At 31.9% G+C, this 15,380-nt stretch overlaps 1 protein-coding gene across 4 annotated transcripts in view; it reads left to right on the plus strand.

The window, feature by feature from the left end:
• The window catches only part of LOC146395472 (uncharacterized), a 491,363-nt gene that overhangs the window by 322,812 nt on the left and 153,171 nt on the right, over window positions 1-15,380 (plus strand). Inside the window, exon 4 of one of the 4 annotated variants that reach the window (XR_014830846.1) lies at window positions 1,917-4,154. The exons of the other annotated variants lie outside the window; for them this stretch is intronic. The gene's annotated coding sequence lies outside the window, so the exon portion shown is untranslated. Of the gene's footprint in view, window positions 1-1,916; window positions 4,155-15,380 lie in introns of those variants that run through there. 4 annotated transcript variants of the gene reach the window in all.

Below are 15,380 nucleotides of genomic sequence, written 5' to 3' on the forward strand. Positions count from 1 at the left end.
TGAATAGGCAAAATAGTTTAATGAGATTAAGAGGTGCAAGCTTCTAATTATAAATTAAATAAATAACAGGGATATAATGTATAAATTAGGGAATATTGTCAATAATATTGTAATAGGTAGTGACAGATGGTAACTAGACATTGTGATTTCACGTATATAAAAATAATGAATAACTGGTACACCTAAAACAAATATATTTTAAGTCAATTTTATTTCAACAAAAATAAAGTTTTTTAAATTGCTGCTGTAATTTTTTACCCCAAAATGAAAAAAAAAAATAAATAATAGTTAATTGTTAAAATATTTGACCCCAAACTGGAGAAAAGTCACATTATTGGCTGGAACTACCAGTATGTGTGATTGATAACATCTAAGAAATTTTTAAAATATTTAAAATGTGAGCAAAGAACTAGAAAAATGCAAATAAACAATTCAATGAGTATTTTATAAATAAAGAAAAAATAGCTAAATAAAATTCAAATTCCATATTAGTTTAAGCACACCTGAATAGATATTTCTTGAACTGTAGAAACAAAAGAAGAAACTTGTGCTGAATCAGAGACAGAAGTTTAAAAATGAGAGAAAACTGTGTAAGAGATATAAAAGTAACAGAATGAGAGGAGAAAATAAAATAATTGCAGATTACATGAGGAGATAATTCATAATATCACACTTTTGAAAACATGTGGGAAGAAGAAGTTTTAAATTTGTATGTTAAACACTGAATTCCTTTGTATGAATGAAATTAGTTGTATATTTCTTCAGTAGATATTCCATTCCTATAGTTAGATGTTTTCTAATGCAAATATCTCATTAAACAAAATGATCAGAAAAATCCACATTAAAACACAGAAACATGTGGTTTTATGCTTTACTAATTCTCTCTCTCTCCTAACTTTTTTCTCTCTTACACACACACACACACACACACACACACGCTTAAATACATGAGTTTGAGGTGGTCCCTTGTGAGTCTATTCCTTATCTCATCATCTCAACAAACAGGTGATTATAAATCCATTTCAAATCCTGTAACATTTCTGGGTAATTAATGACAGAGAAAATGTGAAATGATATGAATCTGGTAAAATCATAATTTTAAAGGGAGGTTGATTACAGTAATTCCTTATGTTACTGTAAGATATGTAGAGCTTTTTCATTGAATACTTAAAAATTGGAATCCAGGATACCTGCTTAGATCTTTAAGTGTTAATAAAAAGCAAGATAAAACTAAGACAATCTCTTGATTCAGGAAATTCCAGCTATTCTGATGAAGAATTTCACTTCTCCTGGCCCATTCTGTATATATTTGTCCATGTAGTTTAAAGTGAGAGTTGATTTATGTATTTATGAATATCATTTGCTTATAATCCTTTGTTCAAAACATTCTTATAGCCAGTTGGGCTATTATCTATAGACATGTAGTTACCATTATATTTTGAAAACATTAAAATGAATGATGAGTTCCTTTGCTGAAATATGAATTCTAGGCCCAATCTACAATCTCTGTGTGTCCTTGAACAAGTAACTTAATAGATCTGGGCCTAAATTTCTTTATCTGTAATGAGAGAGACTTCCTTCCAGCTATAAAATTTTATCACTGTAAGGCAAATCATGTGCTGCTTTCTGCCTCTTCAGCAAGTTGCTCAATATTGTATTTTATATTCACTTGTAATTCAGATGTTTGCTGTGATGAAATTGAACATTTAATGCCTCAGCTCTACTTGCAAGATATAAATTATAAAAGGAAGTGAGCCACTTAATATAAACAAATAAAGAAGCAAAATAAATTATCATTTTGATGACTGTATCATCTATAATTAGTTACATGACCGATAGTATATTATGTACAGAGTGCATTAACTCTGGATAAACCAAATTTACCAAACTTCAAATTTTGTTTTTTAATCTGACAGCTGCTACTGTGCTCAGAAGATGTTGCCTAGAGAAGAATTACAGCATTTGAAATTGATATTGTCTATAATGTTGTCTAAAATGAAGGAATACTACATATCAGGCTAATTATTGCAGTGATGTCTTCCTGCTCTCTGAGCCAAATTAGGATTGTAGCTGGAGCTGAAAGTAATAAAAGAGAAATTTCTATGTTTCCATAAAATAGCTATTAATGTATACCCTACACTAATGAAAAGAAAAAAAAATACCTCAATAAAATTTGTAAAATATAAGCTGTCAATCAACAAAAATCCAATAAACTCCTGAAAGTTCTTACCTCTGAAAATGCAAAGGAAAAAGAAAAGCTAGAAATCATTCAGGTGTCAACCACTGTGACTTTGGATATCAAGCGTTGAGTAATACTGTTACTTTTAACTACTATGTAAGACAAAACCTTGGACTAAGTTTGAATTTGAGAACAGCCATTTATTTTTTTCTGATACCTCTGTATGAAGCATCCACCTCTACTTGGATAAACTAGAGAATATTTAAAAGAGATGGTCTATTATTTATTAGTTATTCTGTAACACCAACAGCTTTAGATTAAATTTAAGCCTGGGAGGGAAGAAGAAAAATAAACAAATGGCAACAACAAGAATATTACAGTTATCTCAGAAGCATTATACATATATTTGACTTTTCAATTTATAAACTTCTGTTTTTGTTTTAAATATTAGATGTATTTCTTCCTTAAAGTTTGACATTTATTTGTTTTCTCTGCCTACTCTATCAGTGCTAGTTTAACACAGGTCCAGAATGATTTCTGAGTTTTATGCCACAATGGTGACAGAATTTCCAAAAGTAAAACAAGAAAAGTGAATAATTTGATATATGAAACTGTGTAAAAGAACTTAGCACTAAAACTATTGACCAATAATGTTGTTTTAGACATAATAACCCATATATAAATAATATAAACAATATTTCAAGAATAGGATGATAGGACTTAAAGTGTTCTCAAGAAAGATTGAAGTGTGGTTTATAATTCTGTGACAGTTATGTATTTACTATTTCAGCACAACTGTATTAGCACCTATGTTGTACACATAACTTGTAAAACACTGACTGAAAGATTAAATTGTCTAAAAGGGTTATTAAGTCAATTATTTGAGAGATATAAATAACATAAAATAAATATTTTATTTTCATTACAGTATAGTTGATTTTCCATATCCAGGTATAAAAATATAGTCATTCAAAATTTTTACAGATTATACTCCATTTGAAGTTATAAGATACTGGCTATATTCCCTATACAATATTTCCTGTAACTTATCTATTTTATACAGAATAGTTTTTACAATTTAATAATAATCTTAAGCAACAGGATATAGTGGAATTGAAATAGCTTAGTCACTTTTAAGAATGTAGACGTCACTTAATTACACTGGGGGAAATGATTCAAGTGTATTTATAAGTTTACAGTTAAAAATAATATAAGAAGAATTGTAGGTACTATTCTCTAGCAAGTAGATCCACTTGTATATGGGTGTAATGTGATTGCAGCAAATATTGCTGATGCAATGATCTATATCATTTCATTCTACCTCTCAAGTTCACCTACAGGTGTCTTATAATATTTTAGAAGGCAGACAGCATAAGGTTCATGCTTTTCATCCTGTGAATTTTCTCTGGCAACAGAGCAGCTGGTCGTAGGCAGGTGTAACTTGAAAGTAATGTTACAGGAAAGTGATGTTCCAGGGGATACCTTCAGCCAAAGGGATATAAGAGGATACCCTTCCCCATCTCCTCATCTTAAATGAAACTATTCTGAAGTTTGCCCCCACGTGATACCTCAGAATATCCTTAACAGAACTGTGTCCAAGTCACAATAGTAATGCATTCACTGACACACTCTATCGATTTAACTCTCTTTTCACCACACCCTCCTTCTTTGCTCTTTCTGAGATCACTTCTAAACAAATTACTTCTCACAAATCCTTGTCTAATGATCTGCTTTAGGAAGAACCTGAACTAAGAAAGTAGAGTTTGTACACCAAAGAAGAAGTTCTTTGTATGTGTGTGTGAGCAATTAAAAGAGAGAGGAAGAAAAGTGGAAGACACGTTGTGTAACAAAATCATATCTAAACTAGAAATCTGAAGAAACATTTTACAGCCATTTTTTGTACTAACATGATGTACAATTTTTCCAAGCTATTTATAAGTGTGAAAAATATACACCTTAAACTTAAAAAAAAAAAGAGTTCAGGAGTGAAAACAGTAGGAATAGATATCTCTAAAATTGCCTGCAGTTCAAAGAATTATACACTAGAAAACCCCTTGATACTATTAAGAGATGTAGCAGATAGTTTAATTGAAAAGTTTGGTTAAAATGATGTATTAAAATGACACATGCACAACTTATACACTTTATTTTAAACTATATTAATGTATGTTACTTTAAAATTCTTGTGTGTTTAACTTTTGAGTGTGGGTTGACTAATTTTCTTTCATAAACCATGCCCTCAATGCAATCTTTTGGGATTAAAGTGGAAAAAAAATTTAGCATATACACATTACTATATATATAATAGATAATTAACAAGGGCCTACTCTATAGCACAGGGGACTCTACTCAATATTCTGTAATAACCTATATGAGACAAGAATCTGAAGAATGAATAGGTATATGTATATGTATAACTGAATCACTTTGCTGTACACCTTAAACTAACACACATTCTAAATCAACCATACTCCAAAATGAAATAAAAATGAATTTGAATTGAAAAAAAAATAAATTAAAAATAAAAAAATAAAAACACTTTATAGAAACATTATTGTTGTAAAGGCAATCATATTGTAATATATAATTGTACCAAATAATCATGTTGTATACCTTAAAAAATGAAGACATTATTGAAGTAATTTCATTCCAGAATTTTTTCTGATTTTTTAATTTCCTCCAATATTTATCATGAATATTTTTCATAATTAACTTAAAATCATTTTTGTGGTTATTTGACTTTATCAAAAGTCCCTTTAAAATAATTAAAATTAATTTCATTATTTTACACACTCTGGTAATATAATTAATTCAACTAGTAAAACACATACATACATACCTCTCACTACTGACCCTTGATGAATAAGCACTGGATTGTGGGTGGCTTCAAGAGTAGCCACCAAGATGCATAATTTCAATGTATTATGTTCTTTAGTCTGAATAACTTAATCCAATAAGTCAATTATATGAGTGTTCATTACAAGAATTTCTGGTCTCTTAAGCTTCCAAAACTCAAGTGAGTTTCAAAGCAAATGTTATATGGCTTTAGCAATCTTATAACAAGAAAAAGTATATGAAGCATTCACAAGAGGGGCACTCAGTTGTATTTATGCTAATAAAAGCCAAATATCCAATCAACATTTAATCTTTAGTTGGTATCACTAAGAAGTGTTTTGAAATTCAGTAGTAAATTCACTTTGGAGAATATCTAGTAGCACAGGATTCTAGGTGAATTCTAGATTCCTTGGTGAATACTAGAACCCAGGGATATAGTTGATTTGGAAGGTGCTGAGTGAACAGGGCTCTGTGTTCTTTTCTATTTGCTCTGCCCAGTGAATCCAAAATGGCAAATGCAGTTGTTGGTGGTTGTAGTTTTGTACTATGGCTCATATGAATATGAGCCTGTAAATTTAGCATGAAATGGTATGGAGCCACAAAAATATAATACATAGCTTACTAATACAGCATGTCAAAAGCTGATACATGCTATTGAAAAGATTGAGCAGAGTAATGAAAAGTCACAATTATAGAGGAGGATATATTTGTGTAGACTAGAATTTCTAATAGGGGCTCAGGGTAAATGTCACTGAGAAAATGACACGTAGCAAAGATTTGAAGTTGCTTAAGAGGTATATTAGTAAAAATAGACTAGGCTATTCTGAAGCAACAATAAAGAACCAAATCTCAGTTTTAAAATCAAAAAGATTAAATTCTCATTTGATGTCTATTGCAGATTGACCTGCAGTTGTGCTCTGCCACAACCATATCAGAACATAGGCTGACATAACCTCTATTACCTAGAATAGAAAAATAAGGGAACATGGAAAATTGTGCACTGCCTTGTAAAGGCTTCCAGCAAAAGATAATATATGGTAATCCTACTCACAATTTATTGGCTGAAGCAGGTAATGCAGAAAAGCTAAAATTTAATGAAGCAAAAAAGTTCAACCCTACCATATGCCTACAACCAAGGTGGACAAATCAATGTGTGCCTTGATGACTGTCCTTGAGAATGAGCAATTCAGCCTTATACCCAGGGCTGGGACTAGAGTGAGGTGAGTAAGGAGATCACCTCAAGTATAAAACTAAGGGAGGAACCAGAGACTCAGTAATAAAAATAAATATTTTAATTACAACTAAAAACTCATGCAAAATCCATGATGAGCCAATATCCACATTTTAAATAAAAATGGGATCAGTATACAGTTCCATGTAGAGTTACCTTTGAGCCTGAGACAAAAGGAGGGATAAATAGTACCGGTATTGTTTTTATTTAAAATATTAATCATTTCTTCATCATGAAAAATTTGTGTTGAGTGTGATTGTTTAAAATATTGAATTAAAATATTTTTAATTTTCATTACTGGGATTCACAGTGCCACCTTAAATTTTGGTCCTGAGGTAGGTTCCTCACTCTAGACCTAGTCCTGCATGTTCCACATTACTAAAACCAAGGAGATATTAAGTACAGTGGCTTAGAATATCCATTCTATCTTCATATTTTCTAAATTTGAGTCTTATTTTCATTTTTAAAAATCTTTAAAACAATAGGTTAACTTCCTAGACTATCTCAGCCTCCCCTCACTTGTAAAACAAGGTTCCACATATACATAAGGTCATTATGAAGATAATCAGAAAAAAATGCTTATGACTGTTTTTAATATATTGCTCCTACCATTAGAGCACTCCATAAATACCATATGTTATTACTAATTAGAAAAAAGGAAAATAACACTTTTTTAAAGAGATAAAGTATACCAAAAAAGGAAGCTCTGTGACAGAGGAAACACAAACAAATGGACATATTTTTAATGAAACACTTGTACTGCTGTTGTTTTTAAGATATTTGCACTTGTATTTCAATAAATCTTCATTGTACTCAAACATATAATTATGTAAAACCCAGAAGATATAAAAATAAAGATACAAACTAGTCACTAAATTCAATCTATGTTCATCAAAGCAAAATATAGAGAGGCCATCCAGGCACTTCAAAGACACCTGCTACTATTGAAAGAACATTTGGGCATAATTGGCATCACAGAATCCCAGGTAGTGGGAGAAGTGTAGAAAGTATGATGATGGAAGATAACGCCTTAATAATAAGGCCAAAACTTAAATGTCACATGAAAGATATATGAAAAATGAAGAAATGTAACTTGCATTTCAGATATGTGATTTAGGTAGGAGGAACTGCCACATTAAAGGGAAAGCAGGTCATGGAGAAAATATTAGAACTATTGCTACAGAGAAAAGGATCATTTCCAATACTGGAAAATGAATTTATCTGCTCATTTTCAACAATCTCATATTTCTCAAAAGAAATGCCTTTGGCAGAGCAATACAGAATATTAAATGCCTTGTGATTTATGCTCAATTTTTCTGTCAGTGGTGAATTAGTAATTATTTGGCTAAACATCTCTCCAAATGCTTCTATACACTATCCTGCCATATTCACAAATGTTTAAACCAATATGCCTTTCTGTGCCACATTAAAAAGGAATTCCTGTCAGAAAGCCAATAGGTCAGGCAGAAAAAGGATCAAGTAAAATGAGGTGAGGAATAAACACATAGTTTTATTTTGGCAAAATAAAATATAAGCCCATTAAAATGAAGTGTGTCTCAAGAGTCACTGTTAATGATTTGAAGGAAAACTGACCTATCTCTTTCATTAACAGTTGTTTATATCAAAGAAGGCAGGCTGAGTCTCCATAAGAGGCTACTGTGTGATTACTTTTATCTTTGAGAAAAAGAAAAGGGGGAGAGGACCGGGTGGGAAGGACTTTGGAGACTTGCCAGGATGAATGACTTAGGAAGTAAAATTAGACAACAAATGTTTGAACCACGCAGATAATTCTTTTGTTAAAGTAAAATTCAAAATTCTCTCAATTTACAATTTTACTCAGCACCTAACTTGACAACATGGCCAAAACTCCAGGGAATATTCTAAGTGTTTTCATTATTACTATTAATGATCATGTATTGAACACTTATAATTAGCAAGATATGCTAAGTAATTTATAAGCATTCATTTATTTGATGCTCAAGATTAGGGAAGCACTGTTATGGTTTTCCTCTCACTTGTTTAGAAACAGAGGATTTAGACCACTGACAGGACTTTATAAGTTACACTTAGTGAATGTAGGAGCAGTGTTCTTATCATAGGTATGAAGGGCATTTTTTATTTAAGTAATAGCATGCATTCTTTTTCAGGAAAAGATACCTGTATCTATATCCATATATGTATTATTTATACATATATGTATATATGTAAATATGTATTATGTATCTATATATCTACCTAAATACTTATCGATAAATCTCCCTGAATAGGAAAGATCCTATAGTGCAACTTACCTCTTCAAATAGCTTATTTGCAGACCAGAATGTGTCAGCCAAAGAAATATTTGCACAGTAGCAACTAGTGAAGTAATAAATAAATATCTTCTCACTTCTAATGATCCATATAATTCATATTCTGAATGATTGCATTAATTACAACTTTTTAATAAGGTTAATGTCATAGGGCATAGACATTTACAGATAAACTATCTAGATTTATATTGAACTATTACATATAAACATAGAAAAAAGGTAGCACTAATAATTATAGCTACGTATTTCACAAATAGATATGCTCATATGCTTTTAAACTGGACATAACAGGTTATGTTGTGAAACTAACCTGAAGTTATAATTATGTTTACCTACATTTCTTATTATATGAAGGCTTAATTGGGCCCCTTGGTTTGGCAGGGTAGGGGTATAAATTAAATACCATGTATTTTAGGATATGTAATTTCTGATAGAAGATTTGGACTATAAGAGACATGGACAAAGTATTGCTGTTATCATCTGGTAGAGATTTTGAAATTGTGCCCCTGTTTAGCATTTCTGAAGGATTCAGCAGCTGGCAGTGTGTGGACATTTATCAGGAGTCGCTATTGAACCAATTGAATGGAAAAGCTCTCATTCTTCCTTGTTTAAAATATTAAATCTGTTGATACTTATTTTTCCTAAACTTGGTCACTTTCTTATTATATAAAATGTTAACAGCAAAAGGAAATAGAAAACAAATACAATACCAAGGTTAAAAGAAAAAAAAAATTTTAAGGAGTTCCCTGGTAGATCTGGCATTGTCACTGCTATGGTGCAGGTTTGATCCCTGGTCTGGGAATTTCTACATGCACAGCCAGAAAAAAAGAAAGAAAGTAAAAAAGAAAAGATTCTAAAATAACTAAAAGTTAAAAAAAATTAGAGGGAATAAAAATTTTAGAAAACAAATAGAACAAAATGTAAAGAAAATAATCCTCTGCAGTAAGATGATTTTTGAAAGAGCAAAGATTAAAATTAGATATGGCCTCTAGGGCAGTACTCCATGGCAGAAGAAAGCTTGGCTCTGGAATCAGATGAACTGGATTTGATAATTCAGAACTCCAAATTTCTAACGCTTCTAACTATGCAGGGCAGCTTTAATGTGCTCAATGAGTTTCCCCATAAGTTTAGTGATGAGATTCTGGTAAGCTAGTGATGATCACTACTGCAGTTTTGTAGCAGGTGTCAGTTGAGTAAGATATTTGCATTTGCCTTGCAAAATACCTTGAATTTTTGATTAGCAAAAATGTGTAAATGAAGAACTGAACATTAATTTCTCCCCTCTCTCTGTTCCAGTTCTAATTTGTAGACAGCAAAATGAAAACCAGTTTGTTGATAGAAGAAAACTACATGTTCATGTTGTCATAATAATTACTGTTGTTTTTAACTTGCCCTGACAGAGAGTTGAAACTATAAAGAGAGTGATGAATAATTTGCAATGAATCAAGAACACAAATGTTGAATATTTTGTGGACAATTTTTAGTTTTAAAAACCAGTATAATTTGCCTTCACATCACAGTATTTACAATAGAAATATTCCCTAAGAAGTAGTTATAACAATTATATGCAATTATTTTCCTTGAACACTGATTTCACTTGATCTCTAAGGTAACTGACTTTTTGATGATTTCTTTTGTTGTGTTTTTCTTTGTGGTCAACTACTGTTATTCCATGAGAAGCAAAATATAACTGGAGCTACTAGCTCTCTGGTTTTCAAACATAGTAGAAACTCATGAAATTTTTAAAATAAATATAATTTATTTTTACTTGAAACCAATAGTATTTTTAATGAATTTGTCTAATATTTTCCACTGTACAAAATTATTTGAAATTTTACAATTATTTAAAAATTTGAAACTCTATAATTATCAGTGAAACAAAGCCTCCTTCCTCTTGTTTACAAATTAAAATTGAATGGAATCCCTTTGCATATTTTTCCTTTTCTGAACAAAACCAACTTAGGTTCTGTTTCTTAAATTGGAGACAAGGTGTTATTAACCTGTGAATTTGCAGAATCATAGGATAAATATTAGTTAAAATATTATAGAAAGCTTTAGAGTGCTTCCAGACCAATTAGGAAAATGCATATAGTACATGACTCCATTTAGACAAGTTCAAGAATAAGTAAATAAAGTCTATAGTCATAGAAATCACAGTTTTCTGTAACAGTGGCTGTCTATGGGAAGTGGGACTTTACTGGAAGGGGCTATAAAGAAATGTTTGGGAGATAATGGAAATGTTATATAACCTTGATTTTATGTGTTAGAATCATGGGTATATGAGTATGACAAAGTCACTGAATTTAAACCTAAGATCTATTCATTTTATAACTTCAAAAAGTATATTACTTAATAATTAGGAAAATTATAATTTGATTAAAAGTGAAAGATTTTTATGTAAAATAAAGGAAAATTTAACTGCCAACCAAGAAAAAAAAGTATACACTAAAAAAAATTACACAGGAGGCCAATACAATGCATTTATTAGATGTGGTCTTTAAAGTAAATGAAATCAATTTGTTTCATGTGTTTAAATTTAAAAAAAGAAGACTTTTAGCAATAACCTGGGAAGTATTTTTAAAAGAAAATTGCAATACTAAAAAAATCAAATCTAATTTAATTATTAACAATGATATAATTAGTAATAGTAACTAGTCATGTGTTGATAAATCTAAATTTAAATCCATAACCTTTTAACTGCATAAACCAACATTAATAATATTTCAGAAATCTAATACATATAAATATGTGTATAAATACATTCACTGTTAGTTAGCGTTTTCCTGAGGAAGAGAACCAGTAGGAAAGAGAGACAGAAAGAGATTTTAAGGAATTGGTTCATGAAATTGGGAGGGCTACCAAATCTGAAATCTGTAGGGCAGGCCAGTAGGCTTGAAATTCAGGTAAGAATTGATATAGTCTTGAGTTGAAAATCCACAGGGCAGACCAATAGTCTAGAAACTTAGGCAGAATTTCCATGTTGTAATTTTGAGGAAGAATTTCTTCTACATTGGGGAATCTGTCTTTGTTCTTAAGATCTTATTATATTCAATTATCAGATTAGGCCTGCCCACATTATGGAAGGTAATGTGCTTTACATAAAGTCAATTGATTTTGAGTGTTAACTAAATCTAAAAAAAAATCTTCACAGCAAAATCCAATCTAGTGTTTGACTAAAAAATTTGAGCACTGTAGACTAGCCAAGCTGACACTTAAAATTAATCATCACTTACACACATACACATACATGTACACACACCCAATACACTATAAAAAAGAGCTTTTGTTAGGAGAAGTCTTCTAGTTTCTGACATTGTTCAGAAATAAAGTCTAATTTATATTAGGCTTTTATCAGTCAAAGATATATGTTGTATTCTTTAGTTATAAGCACTAAAAAAGTTAAAATTTATAGTAAACCTACTAATAAGGAGGAAAAGAGAATAGATTAATTAATCTATTTGTTCCATGTTGGAACATTTGCTATTAAATCTAATGAGTATTTTCAATTTATATCTAAAGGAAAAAAGTATCTTCTTGCCATAAAATAAATGCAAGGACTACTACATACTTTAATGAAGCAGTTTAAGATATCTCCATTATTTTAAAACTACTAACCCAAACTTAGTATGATATTCATTCCTCATTGATGGGGGAATAATTCCAAGACCCCCATTAGATACCTGAAACCAGGGATAGTACTGAACCATATATACAATGCTTTTGTTTTTGCTTTTTTCCTGAACTAATGGAAGGGTAGCATACATCGCATGGATAAGATGCCCAAAGCTATGATTCACATTCCAGACAGGATGGAGCAGGACAGTGCAAAATCCCTCACACTACTCAGAACAGTGAACAATTTAAAACCTATGAATGGATTATTTCTGAAAATTTTTAATTAATATTTTTGACATCAGTTGACCAAAGGTAACAAAAACCCCAGAAAAAAAACAACCACCAAGAATAAGAGGGGTCTACTAATTTCCTTGTTGTTTAATAGTGGTTCGTTTTTAATTGCATTTATGTTCTCCCTTTTCAGTTCAATTTATAATTTTTGAAATGTATCCTTTAGAAATTGGTTCCCTGAGAAGTTACTGGTTGCAAATTTTCTCAGATATAAGATGTTAAAAATGCCTCTTAGGAGCTCCCATTATGGCTCAGCAGTAATGAAATCTGACTAGTAACCATGAGGATGCAGGTTCGATCCCTGGCCTTGCTCAGCAGGTTAAGGATCCTGCTTTTCTGTGATCTGCAATGTAGGTCACAACTGCAGCCCAGATCCTGCGTTGCTGTGGCTGTGGCTGTCGCTATGGCTGGCAGTAGCAGCTCCAGTTAGACCCTAGCCTGGAAACTTCCATACGTCTTACGTGTGGCCCCAAAAGCCAAAGGAAAAAAAACGCCTCTTGAATACTGTTCCTAATAGTAGATGAGGTTGCAAGCGACTTTATTTCAGCATTTTAATATATTATTTAACATTTCCTTTTTTTTTGCTATAGAGAAGTCTGTATCTTTTGTAAATCAACTGATTTTCTCCCTGATTGAATTTATGATTTTTCTCAGTTTTCTTTCTGTTAAAGCATTACATTTTATGCTTTCTTATAATGATTCATTTGAATTTCCTGTGGATCTAAACTTTATGCTTTTTTTTTCTGATCATAATTGCCCATGGTGGCTTTTAATTGTATGGTGTAATTTTGGGTTGTCAGCTCATTTTTTCTGTGTAAGAATTTATTTGGGGAAAATTCTGAAGTTTTAGTACAGGTTAGTTCCTTCTGTAAGTATATCTGTGTCTGCCTGGTGACACATGGCCTGAACACTGAGGGACAATTTTTTTTTTTTTAATAATAATTGAATGCCTTAACATTTACTAGATAAGAAAAAGTGAAAATTTTTATTCTTAATTCCATCTGTAGGCAGGTCACATATTACTAATTATTAATGGAGAAAATACTTAGCTAGTTTTCCCTAGTGTCTTGCCCTAGAAAAAGTTTATATGTTTTTTTTTTTTTAACTTTTGATAGAGATTGATTTTTCTAGTTCAGACTTTTTCTGATGGCTTATTGTTTTGACTATCTCCATGCTAAGTCCAGCATTCTAACTGGCATTATTTTCCTGTATGTCAACTAAAACCCAGTCCTCACCAGTATCAAGTTTTATAAACTCTCCAAAAACAACACACTTTCATCTTTAAAATATTGCTTCAGTGCCTAGTGATTTTGTGTATGATTTTTACAGGTTCAGCTATGCATTTAAAATGATGTTTGTATGTATTATCCTTCATTTCCAAGTTCTCCTCAGCAAATGTGTTTTCTACTCTAGTCTGCCATATTCCCTGAGAAGAAAATTCGCTCTTCTCACACAGCACAATGTTATAACTCATAATGGAGCTATTAGAGTAATTTGAGATCCAATTATATGATACTAGACAACAAAGTACAGGAAATAGTATTACAAATTTAGGACTCTATTTCAGTTTCTGTGAAGATAAAATTTATTATTTATCAATCATGGTATTTACTATGGGGTTTTAGCAAAGGAATTTGCAAAGGTTTACTTTTTGAAAGATCTTTTTGTTTAGTTTGCATTTTAGGCTATGAGTTTTCATATACACATTTTATTTTTTAAGCCTGTTTTCACTTATATTAAATTTCCCATTGAAATTAATTTTGGAACCAACTGCAAAAGAGCCTGCCATTTTATGGAGTTCCCATCGTGGCGCAGTGGTTAACGAATACAACTAGGAACCATGAAGTTGCAGGTTCAATCCCTGCCCTTGCTCAGTGGGTTAACGATCCGGCGTTGCTGTGAGCTGTGGTGTAGTTTGCAGACGCGGCTTGGATCCCGTGTTGCTGTGGCTCTGGTGTAGGCCGGGAGCTAGCTACAGCTCCGATTGGACCCCTAGCCTGGGAACTCCATATGCCTCGAGAGCGGCCCAATAAAATGGCAAAAAAAAAAAAAAGAGCCTGCCATTTTAAAGAAATATAAAATCATTGTGAATTTTTTTGGCTATTTATACATCATCTTTTTCTACTTTCTGTGCACAAACATGATAACAATCAAACATTCTTTTATCTCAATGAATTTGAACATATGCCAAAAATAACAAATTTAGCAAATAAATGCACAATTTAATATTATAACACATGCCATATATTATTTTATAAATAACCAAGCTGTGTCCTGTGAAAAACAACAATGGAGCAAGCAAAATGGGAGCCTTCCCTTGGAGAGTGACATTAATATGTATCCTTAAGGAGGCGAGGAGCCATCAAATGAAAATTGTGAGCAAACTGAGAGTTGGAACACAAGGAACAGAGAACAGTGAAGTTGGGCACATCTTTATGCATTCAATAATTTTGTGGAAATGACAAAAGTTAGTGTGACTAGAAAATGCTAAAGAGGTTATTAATTGAATATTTAAATAACTACTATTTGAAACAAATTCTACTAATGGTGACTTTTTTTAATTATAGAAAAAATTATGTGGAAACTCACAATAAAGAGAACTACTTAGACAAAACCCAAAATGATGCTGAAATTCAATATATTAAAATGTAACACTAGGAGTTCCCGTCGTGGCGCAGTGGTTAACGAATCCGACTAGGAACCATGAGGTTTCGGGTTCGGTCCCTGCCCTTGCTCAGTGGGTTAAGGATCCAGTGTTGCCGTGAGCTGTGGTGTAGGTCGCAGACGCGGCTCGGATCCCACGTTGCTGTGGCTCTGGCGTAGGCCGGTGGCTACAGCTCCGATTGGACCCCTAGCCTGGGAACCTCCATATGCCGCGGGAGCGGCCCAAGAAATAGCAACAACAACAACAACAAAAGAC

Source organism: Sus scrofa, chromosome 16 (assembly GCF_054392235.1).
Source record: "Sus scrofa isolate SSC_HxYL_T2T_F1_AM1 chromosome 16, Sscrofa_HxYL_maternal_Yorkshire_Landrace_v2.0, whole genome shotgun sequence".
Classification (NCBI taxonomy): domain Eukaryota; kingdom Metazoa; phylum Chordata; class Mammalia; order Artiodactyla; family Suidae; genus Sus; species Sus scrofa.